Source organism: Scomber japonicus, chromosome 22, assembly GCF_027409825.1.
Source record: "Scomber japonicus isolate fScoJap1 chromosome 22, fScoJap1.pri, whole genome shotgun sequence".
Taxonomy (NCBI): Eukaryota; Metazoa; Chordata; class Actinopteri; order Scombriformes; family Scombridae; genus Scomber; species Scomber japonicus.
Genome location: NC_070599.1, coordinates 930001 through 940405, shown reverse-complemented (window position 1 = coordinate 940405; position 10405 = coordinate 930001).

The following is a 10405-nucleotide window of genomic DNA, read 5'->3' as shown; positions in this document are numbered from 1 at the left end:
AGCGATCGAATTTCCCTTTCCCCTCCAGAGGAAGGAGGAGATTGCTGCTGTCAGCGTTTTTAGAGCCCATTGCGGCAGCTCACAGGTTCCCAAAATGTGGTTAATTTTTGACAGTATCAAAGCATTAACTACAATTACCTTTCCTTTCAGTGTTAACCCTCTTGCTCGCCATAAATTTAAACTACTCTGCACTTTCCCTATCATTTCCCTCCACCCTCTGTCCCTAGCCTCACTCTCATTCTCTCCTATATATACACCCAGTATTTTCCTACACCCCGTGTTTTCCCCAAATCCCCATTTATTTACATAGTTTTCCACCTTTCCTATTTTGCCTATCTCAGATTTAGTTATGTTTATTTTCGCGCCTGAAGCCATGCTGTACGTTTTGAAGTGTTCCATGATTTTGTCTATGCATTTCCCTGATTTGATTGTTATTGTAATGTCGTCCGCGTATTGTGTTATTTTGATAGAACTGTTTTTGGGTGTTTGTATTCCTATTATTTCCTTGTCTTTGATTAATGCTTGAGCAAGCGGCTCTGCCACTATACTATATAATAGTGCTGACAAAGGGCAGCCTTGCCTCACTGACCTTTTAATTGGGAAGCTTTCTGTTAATGTTCCGTTACATTTTATTACACTTCTTGCATTTTTATATAGAAGCTGTATCCAATGAACTCTTTTCCATAACCAAATTCCTCTAAAGCTTTAAATAAAAACTGGTGTTCTACTCTGTCGAAAGCTTTTTCTAAATCTATTGTTAACAGAAGGCCCCCCTGTACTGTCATCCCTCTTACTGTATCTCTTATTGTAGCAATTGAATCTTGGATGTCCCTGTTTGGTATACTGTATGCTTGATTTGGACTGATTATCTGATCTAGAGTCTGTTTTAATCTATTGGCCAATGTTTTGGAAAGTATCTTGTAATCTGTGTTTAGTAAGCTTATTGGTCTATAGTTGGATATTTCGTTTCTGTCACCTTTGTTCTTGTATATTACTGTTATCATACCTGTAGTGAATGATTTGGGTGTTTCTTGTTGTTTTTGCATTGTATGGTAGAGGTCGAGTAACAGGGGGGCCATCTGTTCACTAAATTTGATGTAGAAGTCAGCCGTTAGACCGTCACTCCCAGGACTTTTATTTTTGTTTAAGTTTTTGATTGCATATTCAATTTCTTCCTTTGTTAATTTGCTGTCACACCACACTTTATCCTCCATATCTATCTTTTTATCTAGGTAGGTTAATATTTCTTCAGTTTTCTCTATATCACTTCCCTCCTCCTTAAATAAGTTTGTATAATAGTCTTTTATAATTTCTAGTATTTTTATTTTGTCTTTATGGATGTTGTTATCTTGATCTTTAAGTTCTTCTATTACAGTTTTGTTCTGTTTTTGTTTTTCCAACCCCAAAAAAAACGCTGAGCACCTTTCACCCTCCACCAAATTTTGGAACCTGCTTCTATTTTTTTGATTATCTAATAATATGACTTCTTCTTCTAGCTGCTTTCTAATATTCTGTCCTTCTTGTTTTTCTTTCCATCTTTTCTCTTTGCTATAATTAATACTCATTTTTTTAATTCTTTCTTTTATATTATCCCATCTGTCTATATAATTATTATCTATTTGCATTTCTGTTCTTGCATAATTAAGTAATTTTTTAATTTTATTAATATATACCGGGTCTGTTAGGAGGCTAGAGTTGAGGCACCAGGTGCCTCCTCCCTTGATCCCTCCTTCAGCACCCAGTTGGCATATGACAGTGGCATGATCGCTCCAGGAATTGTAACTGTAATGTATCTTGTTGATTTGTTTCACTGTGTCCGCTGCAGCCAAACACAGGTCAATTCTAGACTGCCTGAGTTTCCCTTTGACCACCTGTCTCCTTGAGAATTCTCTTTTAAATTTGTTTTGTATCCTCCATATATCTATTAAATTGTGACTATCCATTAAATCATAAAGAGCTGTTCTACTTATGTCATTTTTATATACATTATTTATTTAAATATCTGATTTGGTTAATACTGTATTAAAATCACCTATTATTATAGTTCTATTGTTTACCGGACTGGACTGGACAGTATTGCATTCATCCTGTCACAAGTGCGGAGCCCGTTGACATTAAGAGAGTGCAGCAACAACATGATTAATGGAAAAGAAAGGATTGTTACAAATTATGCTTAATCATCATTTTCCCTTATCTTTTTTCCTTCTTTTACTGATCGATGATTTATTAGAGGTGTGCTGCTTCCTAAGATTTTTAATGGTGGTGAAGTCCATCTCGGAGTCACTGTCTGATCTGCCCAAACGGCGGAGGACCATGGTGGTTGCCGAGGCCGGCTCTCTGGGGGGTACGGCTGCCACAGGCTGCGGGTCACTCGGGGTTTCCCCCACTTCCATTGAGTCTGAGGCTTGAGATGGCTCTGGCCTCTCCACGAGCCCATTGCCGCCTCTGCCCCTTACTCCCTGGTGTAGGCCTGAGTCTATGCTCAGATCATCCATGCTTGAGCCAATTTCCACGTTTAGGCTCTGTGCAGCATTAGTAGGACTCAGAGCCCCCCCCTGAGAGAGAGCCTCTCTGCCAGCTCCGTCCGTGGTGCCGCTGCCCCCCACTCCGGCCTCCTCTCCTTCCTCCTCCTCCTCACTCATGTCCTCCGCTTCACTGTAAAGCTCCTCCGATCCGGACTCCACCACCGCTTCAGATTCACTATAGTTACAATTGCATTCATTCACTAGGTTCCAGCACACCTCACATTTTTTAGTCTTTTTCTGTTGGTTGCTGCACTCCCTCGCATAATGCCCCTGTACTCCACACCTGTGACAGGAAAAATCAGGACAATCCCTCAGGATGTGCCCCGGCTGGAGACACATCCTGCAAACCTTCGCTTGTCTGTCATGGATTACTCTAAAATATTCTGGTCCCATAGCTGTTTCAAACCGTGCAGAGTATGGCAGTGATTGTACTTTCTCAGTGAATTTTACTTTCAAGAAACGTGTACCGTCTGCTATCTGAGTGCCCGGCCACATCCGCCTCCTAATGGCGGATGCAGCCGAGACTCCCCACCCTTCTAATTTTTGTAATATTTCTTCGTCTGAGATGTAAGCTGGCAGATTTAAAAAAGACACCATCAATTCATCATTACATAACTCTTTTACAAAAATATTACAGTTGCCTATTTTAAAACCATCTAGGAGCCGCTCCTTCCCTTTGACATGAGACATCGTGATCTCATAACTCCTGGCACCGGTCGCTCTGCACGCTATAAGCCCCCCACACAGAGCTCTGATGGCCCGCATTAGCTCAAGGACCGGAACCTCCTCTTGCCCAGTAACCTCCAAGCTTACCGTCAGCTCTCTGTTGTATGCCGTCTTAGCCCCCTCTTTCGCTGTCTCCTGTTGCTGCTCTCTCTCTCCAGCTGTTTCCGTCGCTCTCTCTCCCTCTTTTTCCGCTCCGGCGCTCGCTGCTCGCTCGCCCCCCGACATGCCTTTCTCCTTCTCTGCCGCCGCTCCTGGAGCTCCTTTTCTCTCGGGCCTTCTCAGGCCTTCTCTCCCAGCCTCCCTCGATGTATCTCCAGCCCCAGGAGCTCTCGGGCCGGTCCCGTTCCGCGGCGCACGGCCGGTATCCTTCGCTTGCTGCGCTCTCTCTCCTCTCTCTCCCGCCAACATGACGGAGGCAGCCACTTCCGCATTTTCTTTACTATTATTCCTCCTCTTACTCCTTTGCTCTTTGGTTTTAACAATCTTCCATTCATTATATTCCTCTCCCATTGCTGCTTTGTTTATTTTAAGTCCGTGATCCGTTTTCGTTGTCGTTTTTTCCGTCGCCGTGTTCGTTGCCATGTTATTCACCATACATAAAGAAATAAAGAAAAACTCTCCCCCGAACAGTAAAAACTGCCGGGGGAAAAAGTCCACACACAAAACTAACTAAGGATGCACGGAAAATAATAGGATAATGAAGGAAAATAAAATAAAAAAGTGAAATAAATCCAAACAGAGGTCCGCGATCCTCTCTGCTCCAGCTGTGGTTGCTTCGTGGCTGCCTCCTCTGCGCGCGCATACGTGTTCAGGGTGGTATGGCCGTAAGCGACGAAACAGGCCGCAGAAAGCCCATTTAAACATGCTGTGACACCACTGACAGTTGCTCACACCAGCTGAGTGGCGGATAATGGTGTCTCAGCCATCAAACACATGCTATCCTTTAACATTACTTTGATAGGAATAGTTTTTTTTTTCTGCGGAGAAACACACAGCTGGAAGGACTGCAACCTTGTTTCTCAGGCCATTTGTGTACATGCGGGATGATTGCAGGCTTTTTACAGGCTGTAACAGTGAGAACTGGAACCCTAAAAACTACTTGGAAAGTGAGGCGTCTCAGTGCCACCTCTCTGGCGTGCTCTTGTCCCATATTCCAAACAAAAAGAAAACATCCCACGAATCAGACACATCCCAATCAAAACCTAATCTATCCCTTAGACAATTTTTCAATTTTACAAAAAAAACATTCAGTTCTATACAATTACAAAACAAATGCATCAAAGTTTCTGCTTGCAGACCACATATGTCACAATGTCTATCAATAGTCCTATCTAATTGGTGCAAGATGACATTTGTAAATACCTTATTATGTCTAATTCTAAAATCATTATCTTCTGCTTCTATGCTGTTCCCCCTTATTCGCCATGAGCCCCAAATTAAAGCGGCATCCAAAGATGGGAAAAATGTCTTCCAATAATCTAAAGAGGCAGGTTCCTGCACCACTGCCAACAAAAATTTATTATAAATGAATTTACTAGTAATGAGCTTTAAATGTTTCCATTCATTCCCTTTGAAAAAATATAAAATTGGTAAAGTAGTACTACAATGTGGGACTGCAGTATTTCTTATCAATGCAGACCATTGTAAAGGCATACTTGTTTGCACTACCTCATAATAAGTTATGACAGCTTTCATTGTGACTTTTTCATCAATTTCCTTCATTTCATCATAAATAACCTGCGGTGTATAAAACCCCGGCATCACCTCATACATCAAGTCTTTTAACTGTTTAAACCCAGCTTTTAACATATTCACATTATACAACAATGCTCCATGCTTCACAATATATTTGTTCAGGAAAATAGGCATATTTTTCAATACAGACAAGTCAGTACTTTCAAAAGACAAATGCTTCAAAAAAGTCGCATGAGCTGACAAAACTTCTCTATAAAAAGGAGGAAGTCCGTCAGTCATGGACTGTTTGAGCTGCATTAGTAGTACAAAATCTCCGATATTTAATACATTATTTAAAAAAAACCTCATAATGTGTTTCCAACTATAATTAGTATCATCACACAAATATTTTTTGATAGTTTTCATTCTGAATGCATTTTTTTAACTTACAATATCAACTAATTTTAAACCCCCCCTCACAGTATGGACCCACTAGAGTTTTTCTAGCAATTTTGCCTACTGGAGCACCCCACAAAAACACTGATATAATAACATTCAACCTTTTTACCACCCACAGAGGTAAATCTACTACAGCCAATGTATAATACAAACGTGAAACAATCAAACTATTTACAATCATAACCTTTCCCCCTAATTTCAAATTGCGTAAACGCCAAAAATTAAGAGTTGATTCTAATTTTTTTAAATGCTCCTCCCATGTCAAATCTCTTGCTGCTCTCCTATCTTTGCCCACATAAGACCCTAGAATTTTTAAATGCTGACTCTGCAAATTAAAACTAAGCTCAGCCTGCGGTGGTTCAGGAATATTAATAAACATAATTTCAGATTTTTTCATATTGATAACAGAGCCAGAAGCTCTGCCATAAAGATTAACCAATTCCACAGTTTTTGTAATGCTAGACATATCCTGAACCAGAATGGTCGTGTCATCAGCAAATTGCTGAATGACACACTTTTCTCCTCCAGGCAGAACAATACCTTTAATTCTATTTTCAGATTTGATCATAACACTTAAAGGCTCAACTACAAGAGAATATAATATCGAGGACATTGGACAGCCTTGACGCACTGAGCGTTGCAAAGAAAAACTGTCAGTCAGAACCCCATTACATTTGACTCTCGCCGTAGCTGTACTATACAATAAATTCAACCATTTTACAATTCGTTCCCCAAAACCAAATTTTTCCAATACACTAAAAAGAAAATAATGTTCCACCCTATCAAAAGCCTTATTAAAATCAATAGATAACAAAATACCCCCTTGATTTGTAGTTTTTAAAAACTCAACCACATCATGTACAGAAAAAATAATATCAGTCACCTCTCTCTATGGTATACTATAAGCCTGTGTTGGCGAAATTATAGTGTGCAAAACACTCTTAAATCTATTTGCAAAGATTTTCATCAATATTTTATAGTCCGTATTCAAAAGGGTAATTGGTCTATAGTTAGCCATGTCAACTCTGTCACCTTTTTTAAAAAGAAGAGTTATCAAACCCTCAGACATGGTAGTTGGTACTTTCTGTTTGATCTCCATTTCATCATACAGTTTTAACAAAATGGGCACCAACACAGATTTAAAGCATACATAAAAATTTGCAGTCAGACCATCACTACCTGGACTTTTGTTAAGCACTAATTGATTAATTGCATTTTCTATATCTTTCACAGTTAACACTTGATCACACATACTTCTATCAGCATCAGACAAAATAACATTCAAACTACTCATGATTTTTTCAGTTAATGTAACATCATTCACTTCAGAACTAAAAAGCGTCTCATAAAACTCTTTCACAGTTTCCAACACTTCAACAAAAGAATTTACCACCTCCCCATTTTTATTTTTGATTTGATCTATGTAACAACGCGATTGACGTTGTTTCTCTAAGTTTAAAAAAAAAGCAGTATTTTTTTCCCCCTCTACTGCATATTGTGCTTTACTACGCAAAATAGCCCCCTCACATTTCAGCCTATCTATTTCAAACAACTTATTTTGAACACTCAAAAAATCATTAATATTTGTATCAGATTGTCCTTGCATTTGCATTAATTTTGAACGTAATACTTTTTCTTCTAATTTATTTTGAAAAGATAATCTTTTTGCAAAACGAATGCTTTTATATTTAATCTTTAATTTTAAATCTTCCCACCCTTCTATTATGTTTGACAAAAATTCATCTCTAGTACTCTCAAAAAGAAATTAACTCAGAAACACACTTAACATAATCCCTATTCAAAAGTAAATTTGCATTTAAATGCCATACACCACCACCTCTTCCTCTTCTCTTAACCCCCATTCCCACCTTCAAAAAAACATGATCACTCATAAAAGATAAATTATGACTCACAGTATCAAAAAGAAATAAAAGAGTTTTCTTCACCAAAACTAAATCAATACGACTTTGTCTTAAAGACCCCTGATGCATTTGCATCCTTGAAAATTCTCTTTTTATCGGATTTTTAGAGCGCCAGAGATCACAAAAATCATACTTGTTCATAAAGTTTTGTAAACCTGCTCGTGATGAATCCTGTTTCAATTTTATGTTTTGTGCTACATCAAGCACCGACAGTTTAACATTAAAATCACCAATAATTATGTCACAGTCACTTCCAATGTTCTCAAGAAAAGAAAAAAATAAAGATCTTTCACCCTCAATATTCGGTGCATATATATTCAATAATGTATATTTTATACTTTCATAAGAAAATGTTATCTTAATCCAGCGACCTTCTTCATCATTATCAACATAAGTTGCATCAATATTAAAACCGTCCCTCACTATGACGCTGACGCCTCTGGCGTTACACTGTCCAAAACTAGAAAAAAAAGAAAAAGCTGGCCACAAAGTCCGACAGCGCTGCTCCCACTCTGAGTCCCAATGAGTCTCTTGTAAACATAAAATTGGAGCATCACATAACGCCAGCATGTTTTCAAACTTAATCATGTTCCTCAGTCCATTTACATTTAAAGAAATTAAATCAATCATAGTGAGGGACAAAAAAATAAATAAAAACAATCTAAACAAAAACATTGATGCTTAACTTATGTATAGGCCTGTATCTCATTTTTTTTTCCTCACCTTTTTTCCTTTTCCCGACATAATAAAATCCCTATGGAACCCGCTCCGGGGTGTATCCGCGAAATCATCATCCTCCTTCTCCACCAGATCCATTTTAGCGCAAGGAATGCGCTCTGAGCTTTGCAAAACCTCCATGCGCTGACTGCTGCGACTTCTTGTTCTTACTCCTCTCACTTTAACATGTCCTTGAGAGTCTGAAAACGAGGGGAGACGAGACTGCCTCTCTGTATGAGAAGCATTTTTTGATCCCCCATCCGCCTCCTGTTTCTCATGCATGAGACCCATGGCTCGCTCAAGCGATTGATCCTCCTCTTCACCATCATCATCAATGTCTTCCTCAGACTCCATCACCTCCCGATTCTCCGCCACCTCCACCTCCACTTCCTCCGCTACGTCCTCCTCCTTCTCCTCCTCATCTTTCTCCGCTGCGTCCTCCTCCTCCTCCTCCTCATCTTTCTCCGCTGCGTCCTCCTCCTCCTCCTCCTCCGCTACGTCCTCCTCCTCCTCCACCATCTCTCCCTCCTCTGTGTCCACAGTCATCATTTTTGCACACTCGCGAGCGTAGTGTCCCTGCTTTTTGCATTTAAAACAGAGAAAATCCGGACACTCACGCAATATGTGCCCCGGCTGCATACACAACCGGCACACTTTCGTCTGTCTGTCATGCAGCACCCTGAAATATTCGGATCCCTCCAATGTTTCAAATTTAGTGCTGTAGGGCAGGGACGAGATAGCTTCTGGAAACTGTACTTTTAGGAATCTTGTCCCGTCAAAAATCTCTGTCCCTGCCCATTTCCTCCGGCGAAAGTCTGATGCTGGTTTCACTCCCCATTGACGCAATTTATCTATTATTTGATTGTCTGTTATATACATTGACAAGTTTAAAAAAGACACCACCCTTATGTTGTTAATTAATTCTGTTGCCACTATTTTTGAGTTTTTTAATTTAAAACCATCCAATAGTCTTTCTTTTCCTCTTAAATTGTTCATAGTGAGTTCCCACCTTTTATCATTTTTTGTCCTGCATCCCAGTACTCTGCCACAGGTGAGCTCCACCGCTTTTAACAAATCCATCATGGTGATAATATCATCTCCTTCGATCTCCACGTTTATCACAAGTTCTTTTTTTATAACATTATCACTCCTGACTTCTTTCATCTTCCCCTCCGCTCCGTCCTCTCCCTTCCTCCGCGCTGCTCCTTCATTGCGTCCTCCGCGCTGCACAGTCTCCTTTTCTCTCTCCACTTCGCTGCTCATCAGACCCTCCGTCCCCGCCAGACCCGGCCCTAACCAATGTGGCGCCCTAGGCAAGATTTTAGGTGGCGCCCCCCTTGCATCGAAGTAAATTCCACTGCTGGTGTACATACTCACAAGAAACTGAATAGCTTTATCTTGGACATTCTTTTATTTAAAGAAAGCAATTGCCCAATCAAAATACTTAGAACAAATTAGAAAGAAATACAAAAAAATATGATATGAATATATGAAATATAATATAAATAGCTTACATAAAGTATAAGATTTAAAAGTGTAAGCAAGTGACATGCTGCTGCATCACTTCTGGGTGGTGCTGCTGAGGTGGAGGCAACAGGAAGAGCGCTTGATGCTGTAGGTGGCCCAAGATTTGCAGGAGTGGGACTGAGAAACCTCAACAGCGCATCTGAAGAGAGAAGAGGAGTATGTGACACCAGTCTAATAATAAATATGATATGATACATAGGCTAATATGATTTCAAGAATAAAATGAAATGAAATAATATAAATGAAAAATCTAAGAGATACATGCATAATGTTCACTATACTGTACATGTATAATATACAATGTACTTTTTCTGATATGCACATTATATAAGATTCAATGTTATTGTCATTACAACAAAATGCTGATTAGCAGAATGCAAAGAAGTAGTAAACTGCAGTATAATATAGAATGTGGGAATGCTAAGTTATGCTATAACATGAATGATGTGCACTTTAACACTGATGTAAAGTTTATCACAATAAACACACTTTAGACAATATGAACTGTAACACAACATACAGCTCGGCTTACAACTATAATAAAAGGGTGGAAAAGGAATAGCATTTTGATTGACTATTACAAGCTAAGAAAACCTTAGCTAACCAGATGTTAATAAAAATGCTGAATAGATCTAATATTTACACATTTCCCTGAGGAAACCCAGGGAGCACAACCCGTAATTTCAACGTTTGATTTCCGGTTAAAAACAGGTTGATATGAGGTCTGAACGTCTTTTCAATCGTCTGAAAACGGTTACAACATCAACGTGTCACAAAACATACATTAGTTTGATGTCGGTTGATAATTACCTCAGTTGTAGCTCTATTGATTATTTTGACGTTTTTTCTATAAAT